The sequence below is a fragment of the Crocodylus siamensis genome, chromosome 11, assembly GCF_052110815.1.
Source record: "Crocodylus siamensis isolate JL-2025a chromosome 11, ASM5211081v1, whole genome shotgun sequence".
NCBI lineage: Eukaryota > Metazoa > Chordata > Crocodylia > Crocodylidae > Crocodylus > Crocodylus siamensis.
Window position 1 is genome coordinate 29,712,383 of NC_143405.1, and position 24,048 is coordinate 29,736,430.

The window sequence follows — 24,048 nt, forward strand, 5'->3', positions numbered from 1 at the left end:
AGCAGAGGGCAGGGGGCTGGGGTGGGTAGGGGGCTATGACTTGGGGGTCAGGGGCACCAGCAAGGCCCAGGGGGATGTGGGTCGTGACAAGCCATTAATCTTGGCAAATGTATCCCAGTACAAAAAAGGTTAAGAACTACTGTTGTAGTGTCTCCCTTACTTAACTTTGGCTTTTCCCCCACTTTGTTTCCCCCCCTCCCTTTCCTGATCTACCTTTTTGTTTTCCTAATTTCCACCTATTTACATTCTCACTAATATCCTGTCACACTTCTAGCTTCTTTCATTCCTTGGAGTCTCAGAACAGCAGAGACTTCCAATGCCTGAAGAAGGGTGATTGAGCTCAAACATTTCCAGCTACTCATCGTTTCATAGTTGGTAGGGTCAGAAGGGACCTGAGCAGATCATCAAGTCTGACCCACTGCCACAGGCAGGAAAGAATGCTGGGGTCAAACGACCCCAGTAAGGTATCTATCTTGCCTCCATTTAAAGACCCCCTAGGATAGGAGTGAGCATCACTTCCCTTGAAAGTTGGGTCCAGATCCTAGCCACCCTGACTGTGAAGTAGCACCTCCTCATATCTAGCCTGAATCTACTCTCCATCAACTTATGGCTGTGTAACAGGAGTGCCGCTTTCGGAGCCCCACTGGGCGTACGGCTCTGGTCTCCTGCAGTGGGCCGACTGCCCACCTAATCTCACCTGCCACGTCTTGATCTTGCTCATAATTGAATAAGCATTTAAAGTAGCGGGAAGTTGCCCAATCTTGTGCACCTCGATGACGGGGGGGGGGGGGGGCGTCTGTGGCTCCTTTCCTGCCCCTACACCGCAGCCCAAGCCTCGCAGATGGTGCTGGTATGCCCTTGCTAGGGCCATAGTATCAAGTCCCGGCCCTTTGCTTGCCTTCAGGGTTTCTCGATGCCCCTTCTCACTCTCTGGGCCCCTCACTGTCCCCTCGCTCTGCTCCTCACCGCCCCTCACCACCGGGGCTCTTCGCTGCCTCTTAATTCAGGGGTCCTCGCACCCCCTCGTCGGGCTCTTCGCAGCCCCCTAACTCTGGGTTTCCTCGCGCCCCCTAGTAGGGGCTCTCCCCTGCCCCCCTAACTCAGGGCTGGGCCAACGTGCCCCCCCGAACAAAGCTGTGCCCTCTTTGGCACCATTTTCTGTGCCCTCTGGGCACCAGGAACCCCCAGATTACTGGGGAGCTCCTGTGAGGCCTCCTCGCACCCCTACAGCCTCACCCGGTCCTCCGGTATAACCATAAGCAAACAAAGAAATCAGCCCACCGGCTACAACATGACCCAAAAGCCTACCGGCTTGTAACCTCAAGTTCATAAACCCCACACGGCTCCACGTGAGCTTTACCTGACCTCCGTCAGAGTGCCCTTGCCCCTGCATCATTGCAGCCCATCCGGGTGGTCAGGCTCCAGCCATGGCCCCGGACTCCTCAACTCGCCCACAGAGATCCTGCTCCTGTGGCTGCCGGAGGGGAACTGCCCTCCTGGCCTTCTGCCTGGGCTTAAGAAGGGCTAAGCTCCGCCCCTTCCTGGCTCCAGACTTCCCCGGTCGCCCTAGAAACCCGCACTGGCACAGTCTAAGAGACTGGCAGTTGTGCTTCCCCTTTTCCGCCTCTAGGGGCCTCTCCTGAGCCTTTTCTCCTCTCAGTCACAGGACACCTGAGAGCCCTGCGACAGGCTGTTATTCCTTGTTACTCCCAGTAGTACTTGGGGGAACAGGGACTCTCCCATTGCCTGTTGGTCTCCCTTGGCCAGTTTATAGATGGCCACCAGATCCCCTCTCCTCCTTCTCTTGTGGAAGCTGAACAGGTTCAGGTCTCATAGCCTCTCCTCATAGGGCCTACCCTGATGCCCCCTGATCATGTGAGTGGCCCTCCTGTGGACCCTCTCAATGTTGTCCACACCCCTCCTGAAGTGCAGCGCCCAGAATTGGACCCAGTACTCCATCTGTGGCCTGACCAGTGTCAATATAGAGGGGGAGGATCACCTCCTTGGACCTGCTTGTGATGCATCTGTGGATGCATGACAAGGTGCAGTTAACCTTCCTGACTGTGTCCCCATATTGGCAGCCCATGTTCATCTTGGAGTTTATAACGAATCCTTTTCTGCCTCTGTGCTGACGAAAAGGGAGTTCCCCAGCCTGTAGGTATGCTGCTGGTTCTTTCTCCCTAGATGCAGTACCCTGCACTTGTCAGTATTGAATCCCATCCCATCTGTAACCTGTCCAGATCCAATTGCAGGGAGGCTACCCCTATGTGATGCAATTCCAGAGCATCAGAGCAGGCTCAATTATTTAAGTCTGCTGTAACATCATAATTACCACACTTCAGTGTCATATGCATCAGTGTCCCCATGCTGAAAAATGCACAGCACAGCATATATTGCATATTATAATATAGAATTTATACAGGAACACATACATACATTTATATATTTTATTTGTTATATACATATTAATGTATTATGTACATTACATAAATACATGTACACAATTATCTACATACATTGCATAAATCAGATTACATTACAGAAGAACACACAGATTTTCCAGCACACCAAGGCAAAGGCACTATGAAACACACCATGAAGCATGCTGGAAAGGCAGGTGGCAAGCCTTCAGGAAGGGGAGGAAGACTGGGTAGAGGGAGAGCTGTAAGTTTCCCCCACACAAACTGAGATGCAGCCTCTTTGCTACAACAAACAGGCATGAGGCTTCCATCAGCTTTACAGGCAGCAAGGAAAGGGGAGCAGTGCCAGTGCCAGTGCCTGTGCCTGAGTCTGCATCCCCTCCAAGAGCACCAGCCATAGCCCTTGCCACCACCACAATAACAAGCAGCAGCACCAGCATGACAGTCTCCTTTACCCCCATTTCACTTCCCATCCTGAGCCTTCCAGTGCCAGGGGAAGAGCTGGATCTGAGTGTCCTAGCAAGGAACATTTTTGGGAAGGAGGGGGAATCATCTGAGTTTGTGCTCCACACCCCTCAAGTTTCCCCTAGAGTCAGGTCTCCTTCCCCAGAAGGTACTTGGAAGGAGGTTGAGGTAGAGGGTGCGGGGGCAAGTGGCTCAGCTGAGTCTGCTCCCCGCCGTTGTGACTCTGCCTTCTGAGGAGGGGGTGTTATGAATTACGCTCTTAAAGCCACGTGCAGTTCATTCTAGGCTGGGGCAATGACCACACAGAGCAAGTATCCAAAGTCAGATATAGAATCTTTATTTGCTCGAGCGAGGTGCCTCCGGAGAGGGACCCCGCCTACTAGTTATACTACTATTTTATACTTTGTTAGGACATCAGCGTTAGTTCATGATTAGCTCGTGCTCGTAAAAATACCCAATCATCTATTAACTAAATCACTATTCTATCCAATCAAGTGGCACTGTGCATGTGAACACCAAAGTTTAACTCTCATGACTACATGTTTTATATATTCTTGCCAAGTAGTCTGCTTGAAAGAAAACAGTCCTTGTCTCGCTTTCAAGGTTTCTCTGTTGATGAGACTCCTCTGTTGATCAGATTCAGCTAGTTTCATATCTTATCAGTAACCCTTTACACAGCACTTCTCTTTTCACCCGTCTAGCATGTGCTGTGTCCATTTCTATGTATTGAGGTTAAAGGTAAAAAGAAATGGCCTTACTTTTAGCATTACAAAGCCTTGCTTTTAGCCCTACAAAATTCATATAAAACAGGAGAAAAGGCAGCATCTGCACATGCACCCCAGAAGTGAGCAGGTAGTGTAGTCTGGCATCATTTTGAGCTGGTCACACACATGCTATTTGCCTGAACTGCCAAGCCAAAACCAGCTGGGGCATAGGAACAAAACACATGAGCCCCACAGGGATGCTGATGCATCTCTGCAGACACAAAACCATTGCCTTTGCTCCTCCTCAGCCTTGCATAGGTGGGAGTGTTCCCAAAAAGAAGTCCCCCTCTCACTCCAAAGTTCCCATCCCCCTGAAGTAGAGGCAGACCACCCTGGAATAGTGGGGATTTTGGGATCAGTGGCCCCCTTAACAGAACTGAGTGAGACACCATCTCCCAGATCTTGGTGGTCCTCAAGCCCTTCCTCAAGGCCATTGAAAGCCTCAGTTGAGCCATTGAGAGCCTCAGTGCTGGCGATGCCCTCCTTAGCCAGGCGATCCCCGTAGTGAGGGAACTTCAGAACCAAATAGAGAAGTTCCAAGGGATCAATGTTCCTGGGTGGGGCAGGCCGCTGTCACCAGATGTGCAGGCACTGGTGAGGCAGCTGAAGGAGGGCATCAGGAAATGGCTTGATCTCTTGTGTTCCAGTATGGTCCATGTACTGGCTGCCCAGGGAGGCAGAACGGTGGAGGCAGGGGGACATGGAAGAAGGGGATCCACTGTCCCATGCTAGCACATCATCCACCAGCTAGTCTCCTCTTCCACCACAGGCACTGCCAATGTGGGCCAAGGGCATGGCTTTCATGGTGTGGTCCAGAGGCACCAGACCTCACCATCAGACAGGGAGTGCCCAGACCTGTGACTGCCTATCTCGCTGAGGATGTGGAGCCACTGCTGTGCGACCCCTTGGCCTATTGGGCAAGCTGCAGCTAGATGTGGTCAAACCTGGCTGCATTTGCCCGGGAACACCTGTCCTATCTATTAGACCCTGACTCCATGCAGCACCCAACAACTGGGGAGATGACTATCCAATTGCTCACGAGTCCTGTTACTCATTAGTCAGAGCAAGCAGGGAGCAAACACCAACACACATTGCTTGCAACAGCTTTATTCAGAATTGAGACCGCTTCGGACTAGCTCCCAAAAAAACAACAAACTGGGGAGCTGGAGTGAACATTAGTTCTTTTCACATTTTATACACCTTGGTTCATGCTTATTAATATTCACTCCACCTCTTTTTCTGTTCCTCCCATTTCCCCTCCCATTTCATGCCTCTTTACTAAAAGCACATGCATAAGACTTTGACATCCATTTCTTTTGGTCACTTGCTGGTTTTTTCTGGTTCTTTGATGATTTCAGCACCATCTCCAAGGTCTTGCTTCTGCTTTAACACTTGACAATAGCTGGTGGGCTGCATCTTGTTCTTCTTACACAATGGGTTCTAACACTATGACTGTGTTAGAAAACTGCTTGCCTAAGCATCTGCAAAGTTACTTTTAATGTACCATTCTGCCTTATGACCAGCAGCTTTTGCTCCATGTGAGAGAGAGCAGGAGCCACTGAGCTCCAAAGCACACGGGCTAAACAAAGGCTCAGCAACCCCAGGTCCACAGCCCCAAGGAGCCCGGCAGAAATCTCCCTTACTCAGGTGTTTCAGGAGGGGAGGGGCAGAGAACTCCCACACCGGTATAAAGAAGAGCCCGGGACAGGAAAGAGTGGGGAGCACAGAACCAGAAGGAGGAGGAGGAGCGAGCCAACACATGCTGCATGGAACTCTGAAAATGATGTGGAGAGCTGGTAGGAGACTCTTGCAGAGAGTAAGCCCCACAGAGGGGACCTGGAGGGGCACAGGACTGTTTGTTTACATGCTGAGAACTGGCGGAGCCTGGCAGAGAGAAATGTACCCTAATACCCCTAATAGAGGGGCACTATAGATTTGGTGGTAGAGTATAGCATGTAAAAGTGGCCCAAGTCAAAAAGATGGTGTCCCAGATGGACTTAATGCACTAAAAGGAATCGTGGCCACCTCAACAAGAGGCTCAGAGAGAGAGAGAGAGCCACCAAAGTGGGACTGACCTCATGGAGGTCAATTTGTTTTGATCTTGGATAAAAACAGCAGGAACAGTAACCCAGGCCAGGAGTGCCTGCTTTGTTTTCTTGTTTTCCTGTCATTTTTTTTTTTTTTTTTTTATTGGAACCAAGGTCACGTTGCAAGACCAACTGGCTGGTCAGAACCCAGTGGAACGGGCAAGGGTGTAGGGGTGGCGGAGCCCTCAGGAACGTAGGACCCTCGCAGGATGACTGTGAGACTACTAATGAGACTACACGCACAGGTAATGAACCAACTCCTTTAACATCAAGTCATGGCAGAAGAAACATGGGCATGTAGATCACCAATTAGAAACAGTAACACCCTAGTCGATCAGCAGGCAGTGTCCTACAGGTCTGCAAGTGACTGAAGTATTTGACACTCAGACACAGGAAAAACCCATTATTCCAGCTGCAGATCCAGTGTTCCCCAAAATCCACATATTATTATTATTATTATTATTACTAAGAGAGTGTTATTATTATTATTAAGAGAGTGTTCAGCATTGCTGGTGATGTAGTGACACACCACCGCACCTCCTGGGATCCTGGTTTGGTGGAGCAGCTGGTGTTCCTCAAGGTGAACCTCCCACTGCTGGGGTTCCTCAAGCTCCAGGTGCAAATGGAGTGAGTGCCACCCTCCTTACTCCATCCACACCTATTTTCTTTTTTCATTTTATTAAAACCATTGAATGCCCCACTCCCAGAGCTGGACGTGGCACTCACTGCATCACCAGCCAGCAGGGGAAAAACATGTCCCTGCTGAGCTCCCAGGCCAAAATGAACTTGGAGGTATGAGCTGGGGCTATGGGGAAGGAGGAGGCCCCAGGTCCTGGATATGGTCACTAAAACTGTACTCTGCTGGGGTCAGGAGGCCTGGTGGGACTGCTGGCAGCACAGCAGCCCCCAGAAATGCCAGAACCGAGGATCCCCCTTGTGAAAGGCAGGTAGGAGGCACCATAACCTCCAGCCACCACACACATGCACACAGTTCTAGCAGGGAAAAGCCCAGACCTGTCATGTCTTTTACAGACCTGAGGCTTGCTGGTTGCAGTAGAGTTTTGAGGCTCCAGGTGAGCTCAGTTTAGCTGCCTGGGATGCCAGATTTTGGGTTGAAAAACCCTTTGTCAGGCTGAAGAAGCACCTGCAGTTTGTGTGTGTTTTGTTCCTGTATGGAAGGAATAGTAGAGAAGCCAGAGGCTGGCATGCAATGCAGGCAAGAAAGCCAGTCAGTGAAAATGGAAATGGAGGCTCCAGGTGGTGTGGGACAGGCTGGATGGGGGTGGAGAGGGGGGAAAGGGATGTAGCAGCACAAGTAAAAGTGGAGAGGTCCCTGGGTAGTCAGATGTCCGGCAGGTTGTAGTGTGTCAGAATTCCAATGTCTATACTGAGTCCATGAGTTTCTGTATCTAGGAGGTTTCATAGTTTCTAGGGTCGGAAGGGACCTGAGTAGATCATCTAGTCTGACCCCCTGCCATGGCAGGAAAGAGTACTGGGGTCAAACGACCCCAGCAAGGTGTTCATCTAACCTCCTCTTAAAAATCCCCAGGGTAGGAGCCTGCACCACTTCTCTTGGAAGTTGGTTCCAGATCCTAGCTGCCCTGACCGTGAAGTAGCACCTCCTGATAGCTAGCCTAAATCTACCCTCTGCCAGCTTGTGACTGTTATTCCTGGTCACTCCTGGCAGTGCTCGGGGGAACAGGGACTCCCTCAATGCCTGCTGATCCCCCCTGACTGGTTTATAACAGGCCACTAGATCCCCTCACAGCCTTCTCTTTTGGAGGCTGAACAGGTTCAGGTTCAGGTTCAGGTTGATGAAGTGAAGTTCATAGGTTCGTCTGTGAAAAGTGGTTTGTAAATTCCCTTTGAGGATCAGGCCTGAGAGACTGGAGACAGGTTGTGTTCTGTTGTTGTCCTTGATAAATTTTTGGTGTGTGCTCATTCTGGTGTGCAGTTGTTGCTTGGTGTCTCCTACCTATTTTCCATTAGGACACTTGGTACCTTAATGGAGGTATGTATTGAATTGTGAAGATATCTCTATACTGGCAATATTGTTGGCAGGTTTTGCATGTCTTGTCATGGCATGGCATGGATCTATTTGGTGTGTTTTGGGCTGTAGGAAGTTGGCTTCTAGTGATAAGGTTAGCGAGATTCAGTGCTTGTTTGAATTTACAAACCGCTTTTCATATCCCCCCCTTTGGTCACTGACTGGCCACTCTGGGGGCAAGTGCCCCCTTGACTCAGGAGGCACCAGTCACCCATGCTCACGTCCACAGTAACCCAGGGCAACCAAATTGGCAGACAGGTGAGAAGATAATGGCAAGGAAAACCTAATATAAGAGTGGGAAGAAACTGGGAGGGTATTCTTCCACATAAGCAACTGACACTGGATACACAGATGGCCAGGAAGAGAGAAGAAAGCAACTCTAGGTACTGTACTATTTTGCTCCATAGCATGTTTTAAAAGGCATTGTTTTAGCACTATGTATAATGAGAATACAATTCATCATACTGTAGAGGGGTTTTTTTAATTGTATTCATTTTTGTAAGATTAAATTTCAAATGAGTGAAGTCCATAGATTCCTTTTAAGGAAAGGAGACTCTGAACCACTGGATTTTTCCCAGATCAGACACTCTAGGTTGTTATATTATCTGGCAATGAACAGGATGCTAACCTAAGAGTGAAATAATTTATTTTTTCTTTTAAAAAGAATCTGTCCAATTCTATTGTGATGCATATAAGTCAAAGTTGTTGTTGCCTTTGAATACAAACAGGAGAGGTAATGCTCAGGGGAAATCAACATAGGTTCACTGAGGGTAGATCCTGCCTGACTAACCTGGTTTCCTTTTATGATTGGGTCACAAGGTCCGTAGATGAGGGCATCAAGGTGGATGTCATCTTCCTGGACTTTAAGAAGGCCTTTGATTCTGGTTGACACTGTTTCCCACATTCTCTCAAAAAAACTAGGTGACTGTGGCATTGATGCCTACACAGTCAGATGGGTGGCAAATTGGCTAGATGGTCTCACCCAGAGAGTGGTGGTGGATGGGTTGTTTTCTGCCTGGAGGGATGTGGGCAGTGGAGTCCCCCAGGGCACTGTTCTGGGCCCTGTACTATTTAACATCTTTATTAGCAATCTGGATGTGGAGGTGGAAATCACGCTGACCAAAGCAAATGATTTTAGAATTAATTTTTATTATGACAGAGGCACTGTTAGACTTCCAACTTGCTTTAAAATTGTAAATATATCAGTAAAACATTGCCCAACTGATCTCTCTATATATAGTAGCATTTCATTTTAATTGTGGAAAAATATGGATTTTGGGTATTTTAATGAGAGAATTTGGGGCTTTTTATTAAAGAATTGTCAATTTTTAAATGGGGAACACCAACGTCTGTGCTGGTAAGGCAAGTGGCAGGACCTGGGCAGAGGAGCCTGCCCAGGGCCAAGACCAGAGACCTAGCTAGAAGGCAGATGAGGTGGCTGACTGCCTGGCCATTTGGGACCAAATCAAGCCACTTCAAGGAGCGCATCTTTTGGGTGATAGCTGCCCAGATGGCAGAGTGGGAACACCAAAAGACATGACAGGAGTACTGCCTGAAGGCCAACTGTGCAGCCATGGCCCAGCTGCCTCAGAGATGCAGGCAGCTCTACTCCATTGTCCGTACCACGGTCTAGGTGGCCATGCAGTCCCCATCTAGTAGGCACACAGCCATGGAGATCCAGGGGTCAAAGAAACCCATGGAAAAAAACCTGAAACTGCTCACGCTTGAGCAGCATGTGCTGCTGAAAAGCAGAGTCATGCCATTTGGAGTCATGCTGCAGCTGCTAGCCAGGCTCTGCCTGGCTGGATCACTGCGGCTTCAGCCCCAGTAGGCCCCCAGGATCCCAGGTAAGGCTGCTGGAGCCTGCACAGTGCTGGCCCTAGGCTTCCCTACCACCCCTGGGGTAACTTGCCATGCACCAAAGTTCATGTGGTGCTAGACATTCCCCAGGGACAAGTAACTGTGGCGCAAGGTGCGCCACTGCTAGTTGTCCATGAGGAACTAAACATCCACACGTGTCTGAACGCACCCTACTAGATTGAGATTCACTCTAATGAGATCTGCAGTTGTCATGGGTAGGTAGTATCATATTCAGACACAATATGCTCTTTAGGAAAGAATGAGATTTGATGACTTAAATCATTTTTTATGATCTTGTTTGTTTTTTGAAGAAATAAGAGGGAAATGGATCTCTCCATTAACGGGAAATACTAAATACTGGGCTAATAAAAAATGATCTGTCTTCTTTCTAACATTTTGGAGCCTGTCTTATACTCCTTAGGTATATTTGTACTACTTTCACAAAGAATAAGGGCCAAAATCAAATATAATTTTCCTTTTTTTTTGTTTTATTATTCATGTCTTCATTTTTTCTTTTATTTTATATCATCATAAATCATGTTCTGTTTTAGTTTTGCATAAACTGGGAGAACAGATAATTTTATTGTATGCTTTTAGTAAAAATATGAGTTATATAAAAGCTGTTAATTTATTTTTAATATATTCTTTATGGTTAATTTTTTGTTCAGTTTTGTTGAAAACTGTAAATGAAGTACTACTACTAATGAAAAAGTGAATATGCAATGGGAGCAGAATAATAATAATAATGGTAAAGCCTATTTGTTTAAGCGGGGAATGAGCCAGAAGTCACATCTACATGAGCTGCTTAATGTGCAGAGGACTAATTCTACTGATCATTAACATGGTGGGCAAAGCACATGCTAATGCGCAGTAGATTTAGTCTAATGAGTAGTAGCTTCACAAAAAACTGTTAATCTGTGTTAATGCACAGTAGCATCAATTACAGCACATTAAGTTAGTACCTGTAATTACAGTGCATTAATGAATGTTTTAGTTTTAATTCTAAGGATTTACAGATGAAAAGAAGAACATGGGTCCTTAGTAATTTGCACTTTAATAACCAGAACATTAAGTATCTGACATATTAACTAAATGCATTTTCTCTATTTAGGTCAGCTGTTTTAGGAATTATTTGTACAAGTAGTAGAGGAAAAATGTGATAGCAGTAACTTTGATACTGGTGTATCTTTGTAAGATCAAGAAACCAAGTACAGGGGGTAAGCACAACGCTGCTTCTCTTTTCCCCACTTCCCACACCTGACTGCTTTCCTCCACAAGCTAAGGGCTAACTGGTAAGGCTTTATCAGTTATCAATATTTGAACGTTTAACCATTCACACCCCTAGTTGCCATAGCCTGAAATATTTTTAAATGGAGTCCTAGCAAAAATAAGTGCTACTCAAACTGTGCAGCTTGCACACAAAATAAGCCTGAATGTCTGTTGCATACAATAGTGTTGTATCATTTCACAGTACAGGCAACCCCCACTTAACACGTTTTTGCTTACCACGGTTTCGTTATAGCGCTCATTTAAAATACCTATCTGGTTTCACTCAGCGCGTTTTGTTATAACGCTCCACGTGAGGGTGGAGAGAAGCAGTGGTGGCGTTGGTGGCATAGAGTGACGTGGTGAGTGGCAGCTGGGGGAGGTTCAGGGAGGGGTGGCAGGAGCTGGGGGTCTGCTCCTGCACATGGTGCTGGAGCGGGCGGGGAGGAGTGGTAGCAGCGAGAAGCGGGTGGCGGCGCAGGGTCAGCAGCCAGCGAGTGGGGAGGAGCTGTGGTGGCAGTAGGAGCTGCGGCGGCAGCAAGAAGGGGCGGGTGGGGGGTATAAGCATGGGGCCTGGGCTGGTGGGGCAGCAGGAGTGCAGGGCCTGGGCTGGTGCAAGCCAGTACAAGCCAAGCCCAGAGAGCTCCCCTGCCCCCAGACTGCAGCCCATGCCCTGTTCTGCTCCAGACACACACTGGTACCCTGGAACCTCTTTTTGCATGATGTACCAAAAGTGTAATGCTGAGTGCAAGTGAAGCATGCCTCAATGGCTCCCCTTGACACGGCTGAACCTAGCCATTTCTCTCACTGTTTCCTCATCTATCCCGGGAAGGAGCTGCTCGACCCAGCCTGACCTAAAAATGGCCCTAGTGAACACTTTGTTCTGGTGCCAAAACCAGATACTTTCTGTGCCTTGTGTCTGGTTGTGAAAGTTTCTACAGGCATTGCGGGAGAGGAAGGTTTCCTGATGTCTCCCTACCCTGCACCCACTTTTTGAAAGTAGGTCCCTCATCATTGAAAACGGATGTGCACAGCAACACAGAATTGCTTATAGTCAGTGAAACTGGGTCTCCACCATATACCCCAAGGTGTAAATTTTCCCGCCTTCAAAGCATGCCTCACTGGGTCTTCTTGACACTTCCTGACCTAGGAATCCCTTTCACTTTCTCCTCATCTCTGCCAACCAGTACGCAGTGTTTGCACCCAGTACAGTGACGTATCATGTGGACAAGAGAGAAGAGATTGATGTCATATACCTGGACTTTAAAACAGCCTTTGATCTGGCATCCCATGACCTCCTTGTGGAAAAATTGGCCAGATGTGGCCTCGGCTACATCACAGTCCGATGGCTAGGAAATTGGCTCCGAGGTCAGACCCAGGGACTAGTGCATCCAGTTCTGGGCTCCTCAATTCAAGAAGGATGTCAAAAAGCTTGAAAGAGTCCAGAGGAGAGCCATGCACATGATCAGAGGGCAAGAGTATAAGCACTATGAAGAGAGGCTGAGAGCCATAGGACTCCTCAGTCTGGAAAAGCACAGGCTCAGAAGGGACCTGGTATAACACAAGGATTGTTCATCAGGATCTGGGAGAACGTCTGTTCACCAGAGTGCCCCAAGGGAAAACAAGGACCAATGGTCATAAACTCCTCCAAGACTGTTTTAGGCTGGACATAAGAAAAAATTTATTTACTGTCCGAGCCCCCAAGGCCTGGAATAGACTCCCTCCAGAGGTGCTGCAGGCACCTACCCTGGACTTATTCAAGAAATGTTTGGATGCTTATCTTGCTGGGGTCCTTTGACCCTAGCTGACTTCATGCCCCTGGGGCAGGGGGCTGGACTTGATGATCTTCGAGGTCCCTTTCACCTCTAATGGCTATGAAATCTATGAAATTTGTCTTTTAACCGCATTTGTTTTACAAGGTGTTTTTGTTCATTTCTAGTCCCATTTGCAACCCCCCCACCAACGATTGTAAGGTGGACCAGCCAAGCAGCTGATGCAAGAACAGAGAGGCTGTTTAATGGCGTTAATGAATGCAGGTATTGGATACGAGAACTGGTCAGACAGGTCCGACAGTCTCTCAGCAGCGTCACAGGGTTCATGTGTGAAAGCACCTAAAATGCCTCAAGGAGGTATAGAGAAAATCATGAGGAGTAGCAGTTGCTCTCAGGTGTACTGTTCACAATCCTGATGCTGCTGGTCATCAGAACTGAGCCATCTGGCCCCCATGCGCCTTCTCACGCCAGTCTGCCATTTTGGGTCTCACGTATTCAACCACTCACAATGGAGAGCTCTGTCCAGCTCTGATTAAAGACTGCCTGTTTCTAAAAGTTCTTTAATCAGGTTCTTAGATTCCTGTTTCTTTTACAGTTTTGGTCATTGTTTTTAGATTGCAGTAACATCTTAATACTAGCGTGGACAGCTAAGGATAATGACTCATAATTAGTTAAATTCTTTTTCTATTGCCCAGTTATATTATTATTTTATGTAAATAAAGGTAAATGTTGTCTTTCATGGATTTCTGACTTCAAGCATACTGTCTTTGTTTAGATAAGATACGATGTGCATTGTGGTTTTGTGGGCAGGTTGTTTTGCCTGTGGTCATATGTGGAAGAGCTAGCCATGCCACCCTAAGTGAAACTGCAGTCTTTTTCTCTGGGCCAGATAGTTTCCTGTAAATTCACCTGCCATGACTTAGATGTTAAGGAAGGAATCAAATGGATACAATCCTGGGAGACAAAGTTGATGTTAATTTCTACAACTTACAAGACTGGCTCCTCTTCACAGTGCTCCACCATCCCCATACACTGTCCTTACCACATCAGATGTTTCAGAGTTGGTCTCATTAGGGCTTCTCTGTAGTAGTTGTAACCTGTATGGGTTACAGGACATTGCTTAATGTCCAGGCAGCTGGTTCCTTGCCATCTGCTTCTTGTCCCATTCTTCACCTCACAGGTCACAAATATACAGTCAGACAAATTTCCCCTACCCTTATCCTTCAGGGAGGGGTTATCTTGGGCCAATGCCCCAAACTCATGTTTTAGTTCAGCCTTGCTTTCTTCTCTTCATATGTTTCTGGAACAAATCTCTGCACCCACTGGACTCAAACTCACTGGCTCAGACATGGCGGCTCCTCTGTCATCCCTGCTCTGCTGGTAAGTATTATTCCCTGGGGTCTCCTTGATCAGCTACACACCAATGCTACAGCTTTGTGCTCCCTCTGAGCTTCCTGTAGTGCTGCTCCCCTCACCAGAGAGCTGACTATTCAGTCGGCTGTCTTTTAAATTCCCACACCAATCAGCTGTGTGCTCAGCTGCAGAGTCCCCTTCACTGCTTTGCCAGCTGTCCCAGCTGATCATTTTAACTAGCATCTGGGGACGCTAGCACAGCTTTTCTACCATCTGGGCTTGCTGCCATGATAAGTTTCTACTTCCCATTTGTTCTTTTGGTGTTTCATGACAGGGTGGGCTTACTGCCGTGTCATATTGAATGACTAGGCATTGAATGACACTTTGTGTCTGCCAAACCCATTTGTGATTACCGCCTACGGAAAGATATAAAGCTACTTGCAGTGCTTTTGAATGGGATTGGGGCAGTGCATAAGACCCAAGTACAAATTACCCCACTAACTGTGTGTCCCTGTCTTAGAAGCTGAATCTACATTAGGGTCCACTCTCCAGTACGTACCTGGCCATGTGAAGCTGTGGGTATTGCCAGGCGCCACTGTTACAGCAGTACCCCAAGGCCTTGCTGCCTCACCCCGGTGTCCAGAAGTTGGCCATGAGCAGGGAATACACAAGTGGCTTTCATGCAAGTCTGCAACATTGCACAGATTCAATGCTCTACAATGGGAGCCAAAGCTGTTCACTGCCTTAGATTGGAGGAAAGCTGTTTAAGGAAGGTGATCAGGAAGAATAGTCAGTTTTAAGGGGTAACAGTGGTATCCTCAGGTGGGAAAATTCTGTACCATTCACTCTCCCCTGATAAAGTGTGTGGCCATAGATGGTAAGAGATTGATTGTAAGGGACTAGAAGGGACCTTGCAAGATCATCGGATCCAGCCCCCCCTGCACCAGGCAGGAAAGACAACTGGGGTCAGGTGAACCCAGCAAGGTAATTGTCAGTCCCCTCTTGAAGATTTCCGAGTATGTGATTGCACCTCTTCTGGAGGCAGTTTATTCCACAGTCTGGACACCCTAACTGGGAAGAAGTTTTTACTAGTGTTAAACCTGATATAATCTTCCAGCAGTTTGTGGCCATTATTCCTGGTTTTCCCCAAAGGTGCCCTGGTGAACAGATGTTCACTGAGCCCTTGATGTAATCCCCTGATATAGTGGTAAGCTGCTACAAAGTCCACTCTCAGCCTTCTCTTTTTTCAGGCTGAAAAGACACAAGTGCCTCAGCCCTTTCTCATGTGACTTGCCTTGCAAGTCTCTGATTAGTGGTGACATATAGGGGTGCACGGGGGTGCATGTGCACTCCCTGAGAGTGCCAGTGCCCCCCCGACTGGCTGCACTCGCTGCTTAGGCGATGGGTGGGGGGGCAGGCAGGAGCACTGGTGCCCCCCCACAAGTGTTGGCCAGGGAGTAGAGTGCTGTAGTGCTCCCAGAAGTGGCCACAGCCACTTACAGAAGTGGCTGCAGTGATCAGCTGCAGTGATTGACCGTCTTGTGATTGGCCATGGGGGGACCCCTTGGTCAGTGACATCAGCCGCAGGGGGACCTCCCCCCAGGTCAGTGAGATCAGCCTTGGGGGAACCTTGTTGAAGTGCAGTGCCCAGAACAAGACACAATACTCCAACTGTGGTGTCACCAGTGCCACGTAAAATAGAAGAATCACTTCCTTGGTTTTTCTTGAGATGCATCGTTTGATACACACCAGAGTATTTTTTACTCTGCTAGCTACCGCATTGCACTGGCATCTCATGTTCATACCCCTAGCTCCTTTTCAGTCATGGTGCTAATCAGTTTGGTGCCACTAAGCCTATAAGTATGTTGGGGATTGTTTGTCCCCAGATGAAGCACGTTACATTTCTTAGTGTTGAACTCCATCTGGTTCCAATCCACGCAACTTGCCAGCCTGTCTAGGTCCACCTGTATCTGAAGCCTATTTTCAAGTGTAACCACACTCCCCAATAACTTGGGCCATGAACTTGGCTAGTGAGCTCTTCACCCCCACATCCCAATCATTGATAATGTTTAAAACACTGGACCAAGCACAGACCCTTGAGGGACACCACTTCTCACCAGGATGATACAGATCCATTCATTAGAACTCTCTGGGTCCTACCCCACAGCCAACTTCCTATTCACCTCACTGTCAACGAGTTAAGCCCACAATCCTCCAATTTTCCCAGGAGAACATCATGGGATACTAGAGGCCTTTTGCAAGTCTAGGTATACAATGTTGACCTCTTCTCTTTTATTCAGGTGGTGAGTTACCTAGTCATAAAAAGAATTGAGATTGGTAAGATAAGACCTGCCTGTGATGAAGCTATGCTGGCTGTCATTCAGAATCCTACCTTTTACAAGGCTATCACATGCAGACTCCTTGATGAATTTTTCCAGGATTTTCCCTGGGATAGAAGTTAGGCTAATTGGCCTATAATTGCCTGGCTCCTCTCTTCTCCCTTTGTTGAAGATGGGCACACCAATAGCCCTCTTCCAGTCTTCAGTGACTTCCCCCAAGCGCCATGAGTTTGGAAGAGTTTCACCAGAGGTTCTGCTGTGACTTCAGCCAGGTCCTTCAGTACTCTCAGATGAAGTTCATCCAGTCCTACTGACTTACAATGTCTAACTTTTCTAACTGATCATGCACTAGTTCAACGTCAACAGTAGGAAGGTGGTCATTCCCACCATGCCCATTCTGAATCTTATCTTGTATGATTTTCCACTTAGTCCAGTGGAATACCGAAGCAAAGCAGTCATTCAGGAGTTCAGTTTTCTTCTGAGTGTCACTAACCAGCTGTCCTGAGTTGTTTAGCAATGGCCACAGGCTTCCATTTGTTTTCCTTCTGTTCCCTAAATACCTAAAGAATGACTTCTTATTGTCTTTGATTTCTGTTGCTAGTTTAAATTTAGTCATTGCCTCAGCATTTCTAATCTGCTCCCTACAAGTGCAGGTTGTTGCTGTATAGTCCTCCTTGGGGACTGTCCCAAGATCCAATTATTTGTATGCCTCTTCTTTTTCAAGAGGACCATGATATTCCTGTTAAGCCAAGAGGGCTTACCAGCCCTTCTGCTACATTTCCTCTGCATGGGAATGTGCTTCAAGGATCATGCTGTATCAAAGAGCTTTTAGCTTTTGTGTTTCAAGGACAGGGATGACCACTCCTTTCACTTTTGGTCTCTGGTCTTGCAGCGCTTGCCCTACTATTGGCCTGAGCCTGCTGAAATTCACTTTTTTTGAAGTCCAAAACTTCAACCCTGCTAGCTGATTTGCATGCCTTGTGACAGACAATGAATGTGTTGGTTTTGTACTTGCTGTCATCCAGGCTACCCTCTATATTCAAGTTGCTCACCAGATCATCTCCTTTGGCCAAGATCAAGTCTAGAAGAGCATTACCTCTGGTTGGGCTGTGCACTTCATGAGTCAGGTAGAGCTCTTTGATACAGGTCAGGAAGCAATGCAGTCTACCAGACTTAGCCAAGTGTTCCTCCCAAGGAATGGAAATCACCCATGATGACCATGTCCCATGCGCGCATGGCCTCTGCCAGTTCTCAAGAGAACTCCAAGGTGGAGCTGGAACTGGGACTAGCTATTTGGGACCAGCTATCCAGATCAAGGACAACAAGAAATCCTTTTTTAAATACATAGGGGGTAAAAAGAAGGTACTGGGTAACGTGGGGCCTCTGCAAGGCACGCTAGGAAATCTGGTTGTCACACCAGATGACAAACCTAACCTATTTAACAATTTCTTTGCCTCCATTCTTCGGAGCGGGGACTGGGTCACCCCCCCCCCACTGGGACCCCATGGGCCCCAGGGGAGACACAACCAGGCCTAAGGTCAGTGAAGACCTAGTCAGGGAACTTCTGGAGGGACTGGATGCATTTAAAGCAGCAGGTCCTGATGATCTCCACCCCAAAGTGCTGAGGGAATTAGCAGAGGTCATTGTGGAATCCCTGGCATGGCTTCACAAGCACTCGTGGTGCTCTGGCATGGTGCCAGAGGACTGGAAAAGGGCCAATGTGGTTCCTGTTTTCAAAAAAGGGAGGAAGGAGGACCCAGGAAACTATAAGCCAGTTAGTCTTACCTTGATCCTGAGTAAGCTTTTGAGAGAATTATCCTGGTGCATGTCCGCGAGGGGCCAGCAGGGGAGATTATGCTTAGGGGCAACAAACATGGGTTCATTAGAGGCAGGTCCTGTCAGACCAACCTGATGGCCTTCTATGACCAGGTCACAAAATCCTTAGATGCAGGAGTGGTGGATGTAGTCTTTCTGGACTTTAGGAAGGCCTTTGACGCTGTCTCTTACCTCATTCTCATTAAATAACTAGGGGACTGTGGCATCGACACCTACACAATCAAATGGTTCACTAACTGGTGGGAGGGCTGTACCCAGAGAGTGGTAATGGATGGGTCATTTTCAACCTGGAGGGGTGTGGGCATTGGGGTCCTCCAGGGCTTGGTCCTTGGGCCTACATTGATCACCATCTTCATCAACGACTTGGACGAGGTGGTAAAAAGCACCCTGTTCAAATTCGCAGATGACACTAAGATGCGGCATGCTAGAAGGGAGAAATAGGCTTCAATCAGACTGGGATGGGTGGATGAGAACAGGATTGGCTTCAACACTGACAAGTGCAAGGTACTGCACCTGGGGAGGAAGAACCAGCAGCTTACCTACAGGCTGGGGAACTCCCTTCTTATCAGTGCAGAGGCAGAAAAGGATCTTGGAGTCATTATTGATGCCAAAATGAACATGGGCTGACAGTGCGGGGACGCAGTCAGGAAGGCCAACCATACCTTGTCATGCATCCACAGATGCATCTGAAGCAGGTCCAAGGAGGTGATCCTACCCTTCTGTGCGACACTGGTCAGGCCACAGTTGGAGTACTCCATCCAATTCTGGGCGCTGCACTTCAGGAGGGATGTGGACAACATGGAGTGGGTCCAGAGGAGGACCACCCTCTTGATCAGGTGGCAGAAGGGCAGGCCCTACCCTGCCTTAGAGGAGAGGCTAAGGGACCTGAACCTGTTCAGCCTCTACAAGAGAAGTCTGAGGGGAGATCTACTGGCTGTTACAAACTAGTCAGGGGGACCAGCAGGCATTGCGGGAGTCCCTATTCCCCCAAGCACTGCCAGGAGTGACAAGAAATAACGCTCACAAGCTGGCAGAAAGTAGATTCAGGCTAGATATCAGGAGGCGCTACTTCACTGTCAGGGTGGCTAGGATCTGGAACCAACTTCCAAGAGAAGTGGTGCTGGATCCTACCCTGGGGATGTTTAAAAGGAGACTGGATGAACACCTTGTTGGGGTCGTTTGACCCCAGTACTCTTTCCTGCCATGTGTGGAAGAAATCAAACTTCGCGTTGTGGTTGAATCAGAACTGACAGAGCCAGCTTTTCTTTATTTAGGGCTATACTGTGATCACAGGGAGAATTCCATACAGCAAGGGGAATCACCCACTTGTCTGTTTCAAACGATTTCTTGAACTCTATAAGTTTACAAGCATATTTATACTTAAGACAGAGAAAGAGAAAAAAATATGAGCTTGGAGAAACAAAACAACAGTAAATCACACACAGACATATGGGCAGTTTACTTAAAGAAAACATCCATGCACAGGGTAAAATATCAAGACAAAATAAGGCATGCAGGATTCCTTATCTCAGAACATGTAACTAAAATAAGTAGTATCAGCACTTCTGGTCTCTGTTTGTTTTCCTAGTCAAGCAGGCCAGAAACCTGACCAAATCCACTACCATATTTCCTCCTTTTTTTTTCCCCCCCCAACAAGTTAGATATTTATAGCCATTAGCCTTTCAACTTCGAGTTTTTCTTTCTCTTTACTTTCTGCTATTTCAACATACAAATTATATAATTTGTTTCTGGTTGATGGGCTATTCCACATTTGCTTGGCAGCACAACTTAAGCAACATTGTATTATCATAAACATTAGGCATACTTCAATAAAAAAAACAAACAATATCAACAAACTATGAATGATGGTAGAGCCTAAGGAACTGAAAATAGAGCTAAACCAAGAACTCAGATTCCAACTATCTGACTCATGCAATTTAGCTGCTTCTTTTCGAATATGATTATTTAAATCCTGGATTTCTTCTGAATTATCAGGAATATAAGTAGAACATTCTTTACCTGTTAAAGCACAGACTCCTCCTTTGCTGGCTAGTATATAATCTAATGCAAGTCAGTTTTGCAATGTCATTTGCCTTATTTCCTTCATTTCTGTATTTATTTTATCAAAACTATCAGCAGTAGCATTAGCAATCTTTTCCAGAGATGCTGCAACTTTCTTTATCTAGTACATCTCAAGGCAAATCTTAATATTTTTGTCAACAAGCCTCAAGAATCCCCCTTTCTAAACATGTGGAATAGACCCAGAAACTGAATTCCATTTGTCATGCTCCTTAAATGCAGTTCTAATCTGTGAAAATGGCATATGGGTGCTGTTTGTTCTTCCCAACCGGATTTAAGAATTATCTTTATCTCGGACATAGCTAAGCCTGCACCATAGCTGGGGAACATTATCAGTGCTGAACGCCGGCCGGCATGGATAATCAAAATCTTTGATTTTCTGTAATTTCGCGAACATTGCGAATTCTTCCTTTAGTTAAGTGAGATCTAATAGTAAAGGCAGGATACACCAAGGAGACATAGCAAGTTCCTCTCCAACTGGAGGGACGATTTTTAAAGGCCTTATCTCCACACACAAAATAGTGACCAGCTAATGCAGTAAATCCACCTTTATTACAGCATGGACACATCATCCATTGTGAATAATAGCCTGAAAATTGACCTGCAGGGGAGTAGTTAGATATCCAGGAACCATTAGAAAACCAAGCACCATTTATCTTAAATTCTACCTTGCACTTTCTGACTCCTACTGCAACACGAGATCCATTACAGGTTCAACAGAACTTTCCAGGGGTGGCATATGCTAATTGTACATAGTCAAACCGGTTGCAACCTACATTCTGCCAAGTTTTGTTTCCATAAAAATCTGAATAGTAAGGGGCTAACATCTGAGTTGCATTCAAGGGTACCGGTATCATGGGTTTCCCTCCGGTAGAATAGATAGGGACATGACTACATATCCAACAACGAGAGACATTTAAATCTGTCCCAATTTGATTAACTAAGGACAAGAACATATTTTCATGAAATGATCTTTGTTGGTGCAGAAGTGTAGTTTGATTTATAGAGTTTGTCATAACTGATGAGTCAAGTTCATATAAGATGGCCCAAAAAGAAATACTGAGAACTACCCAAATCATGACTAACCAACTCCACCTCGGGAACCATGAACTAGGTAGAGGCCTTTTTCCGGTCCTGAAGGGTATAGTGATGTCTTTGGGGTACATCCTCTTCGCTCTCTAGTGGCAAATCCACTTCGCCAGTAGGCACTTGGCTCACTATTGGTCTTGAGCTCTCCTGCTGGCAGATCCTAGGCTCACTACCAGTCTGTAGAGACTGATTACAAAATTGATATGGAGGACACTCTGGGTCTAACGGGGCTGATGTTTTCTTACTGTGTGAAGTGTGGATCAATGTCTGGAGTCCTTGACACTTTATTGCAGTGTTGGTGATCAGGAGTACCTGGAACAGGCCTTTCCAGTGAGGTTCCACCGATGACTTCCATTGATGGACTTTGTCCCGGGGAAAGAGGCATGGAAGAGGACTTACCAGCGACTCAGGATGAAGTGAGTAAGGGGCAGAAGGCAGAACCTGTGCAGCTCATCAGCTGCCTGTTTATTAAGCTGCGGCCAGCCGGTGACATCAGTGCTGAGCGCCGGCCGGCATGGATAAAAATGGCGGCGCACACTGCAGAGCCAGCTGGGAAGGAGAGATCTCAGCCACAGAGGCAGCCTTCCACCCGCACCCTCCGCTGGGAGGGCTCTGCCAGATTCCTCCAGGGGTGTGGGCGAAATTCAAAACTGCATTGAAACAGCGAAACTGTTTCAATTAAGTTAAATGGAACAGTGCTTTTGAAACAAAACTAAACTTGAACCAAAACACTTTCCATCAAAACAGAAGTCGAAGTGAAATGGTGCTGTTTCGCACAGCCCTAGTCAGCAGGGTATCACAACGCTATAGCCTATGTTATTGTGATTACTTTAAGGCTTTTTCAAAGAGCTGAAGCTGTTGATGAGAGGCAGAGAGCACTTAGCAGGATATTAGAGGGGGAGATTGTAAGGGAAGGATATTCCTGGTAGAAAAGGAGCCCAAAATGTTGATGCTTATCTTAAACTACCCAAAGTTGTGGATGTTTATCTGATTCATATTTCTGACTCATTAACAGTTTCTGCAAAAGAATACTGAAATATAAAAGCATTTCACAAAACAGGTTTCTTTTGCTATTTTCACTTTTCTCTCATTCTCAAGAACTGAATAGCCAAGGGTAATAGAGGAATAGTGACAAAAGACTATTTCTGCCACCCCAAAGTAAAGTGTTATGTCTCCATTTTGTGCCTTACATTCCTTGAAAGAAAGGTCAGCCTTCAACTCCAGATACTGAGTATTAAGTATTGGTGGGGGAAAACATTTAAGAAAAAAAATTAAAGGCCAGAGCTGTTGCTTAGAAACAACAGGTATAAAATGTCTTGTTTTCTTGTTGTTCCTCTAATTCCCCTATGGAGTTCCAATGAATGCTAAGTTGTTGCCTTTCTAGTACTGCAGAGTCCTACCATCTATCATGCTATCTTCTGTCTATTAGTAAAATATAAAACTTTCAGAAATCATTTTTATTTCCCCTTCCCCTCATTCTTCATTTGAGTAGCCATCTACAGCTGTAATTGATAAGAGTGCTCAGTGTATCCCAAATTCACCATATGCAAAAATAAATCTTCTAGCATCTTTTCAGCTTGATGCCTTCTCCAATGTAAGGCCAGACCTGGTGATTCACTGATATTTTCAGCCACTGCCATACCAAAGAAATCATACCACCTTAAATTAAAAAAATAGCCCCACTTTTTCAAAGGCTGGGGCATACTCTTTTCTTCAGGGGCTCTTTTGAGGCTTCCCAGCCCTATCTAGCATTGGGAGAGGGTCAGTAGCTAAGTAGGGGAGAAAGAATAATTTGATCATGCCAGTGGGGTACAGCTTTTCCCTTTTTCAGAGTTGTGTGTGCAAGTATGTGTGTCCAGCCAGTCAGAGACACCATCTCACATCTGAATTAGAAGCTGCAGTGAGTTAGCAGAGAAGCCTCCCACAGTTACCTGAGTCTTTAGGGTTGAAGGGTTAAAGGAATGACTCTCCCTCAGGATGATCAGCAAGGTCCTGATGGAGATTTCCTCAGATCCCAAGATTGCAACATGGGACAACAGTGGGCAGCCAGCACCAAGTCCTTCTGCTCTGAGGCCAAGTAAGTTTTTCCCTGTGACCTGTAGCCAGGGATGTGTGAGTGAGCTCCTGGTGAACAGTCTCCTTGCACTCTGCAAGACAAGGCAGCCCAGACTTGGCCTTAGCAGTAGCAGGAGCCAGAGGTGGGCGAGTGGCTCCTACAGGCAAGATGCCTGGTTGAGTTTTCCACCAGAGACAATCATCTTAGAGAAGGCCAGCTGTGAGGAGTGGGAAGGGGGTTGAGCAGAGACTTCCCCAGGCCCTAATGCCAGATATTAAAGTATAAGCAAGCAATCCAGAAAAAAAAAAAAAACAAAACCAAACACACCTGGATTTGCACTCTGGCCAGAGAGGTACACAGCTCCATAATTGCATACCCTGGGCCAGTGTTAGTCATGAAATTGTACTCAGGCCCTGTGAGAAGCCAAAAGAAGGAAATAGGTAACAGCAGGAAGAAGCTAGAAGGTGGGTGGATCACTGGGGGTGTAAAGAGATGTTGCCAAATGATGCAGTTCAGTTGTGCTGGGATGTCTTCTGGCACAGTTGATCCACTTCATTGGGCAAAATAAATGTTGCCTACTGTCCTGCATGGTCAGGTCCCTGCCACTTCCATGAG